This window comes from Chrysochloris asiatica, unplaced genomic scaffold (genome assembly GCF_000296735.1).
Source record: "Chrysochloris asiatica unplaced genomic scaffold, ChrAsi1.0 scaffold00031, whole genome shotgun sequence".
Classification (NCBI taxonomy): domain Eukaryota; kingdom Metazoa; phylum Chordata; class Mammalia; order Afrosoricida; family Chrysochloridae; genus Chrysochloris; species Chrysochloris asiatica.
The window spans coordinates 13,637,871-13,639,194 of record NW_006408549.1 but is presented as its reverse complement, the minus strand read 5'-3'; the positions used below and the strand labels follow the sequence as shown (position 1 = coordinate 13,639,194).

General features: G+C 33.2%; 1 protein-coding gene across 1 annotated transcript in view; it reads right to left on the bottom strand.

Annotated features, from left to right (window-relative positions):
- Nucleotides 1-1,324, bottom strand: part of TMEM55A (transmembrane protein 55A) — an 86,027-nt gene that overhangs the window by 16,868 nt on the left and 67,835 nt on the right. The window lies entirely within an intron of this gene.

Sequence of the window (1,324 nt, the reverse complement as noted above, 5' to 3'; positions counted from 1 at the left end):
GTAAGAAAGAGTCATTTTTAAGGACATAGATTTTGACCTGCAGATTACATTAGTAATTTTCTTCTAGAAGGAATAAGTATCTAAATGTATAAATTATTCTTAAAATAATAAAGGCCATGTCACATACATATCTGTGTAAACCCTCAGTCAGAATCATTCTCTGGAATTGACTGTTGGATTATAAAAAATTAAATATAAGCCTTTGAACAGGTATCTGATTCTTCATTTCCCTCATCCCTTATCCATCCTAGTACTGTTGATTCTCTCTCTCATGTGACGCTGTGGCTAAGCACTGGACTGTTAACCACAAGGTTGGTGGTTCAAACCCACCAGCTGCTCCTCAGTAACCCTACACAGGGTTGCTATGAGTTGGAACAGACTTGACAATACTTAACAACAAGAACTTTCCCAACCATGGTCAGCATTTTATTGAAGATTAAGGACAAAAATCTAGTCTCCCTGCCTCTCCAATTTGTTCTCTCTATAATCCACACAGCAGCCATGTATAGACAATTAATTATAAAGCTCTTCCAGGATTCTCTATTACTCTTAGGATAATGCCACTTCTGTAAAGAGACGTGTAGGCAAGATGCTATCATTTATGTGCTAAGGGCACTCTACACTTTCCCTACTGCAATCCAAGTACATTTCTGTACAATTACTCATTTTAATTGTCTTTATTCTCCTAATAAATTAGAAAACTCAATGATGGTAGGGACAGTACCTTCATATTTACCGGCATTGGACCCGTGCTTTGTACTCTTTTAGCATATATTGTTGAACAGATAAAATTAGCTCATTTGTGATGTGGCTACAATGATTATCAAAGACAAAGATTTAGACTATAAAACATACCTGAGCAAAATGCAAGGCAATTGTGGAAGGGGAGATCTTCCCTGAAGTAGGTTGGAAATAAATCTATTTTGAAGATTTTTAAACAGTATCTCTTTCAAGATAAAATGATTTCACATAAAACAAAAGGATAATAAATATGTTTATTTAATATATTTAAGTTAGTCAATTTACTTCATCTTCATCAGTATTTAGATAATAATAGGTTGTCTTACACAAAATCAATATGTAGTATTTTTTTAAACAGAAATTGGGTATCTATCCTCACCAATTATCTTTTTAAATTCATGTATTTGATTGCTGAGTTACTCAACAAGAATGTAGCTGCAAAGAAAGAGACTGATCTAGTCCTACTACATATATCAGAAAAATCCTAGCACTCCTGGTTGATTGTGATAAATTGAAACATGAATATACTGCCATTTCCTCTCTCAAATCCCAATAAAATTATAGTAAATGAATTAAAAATTTA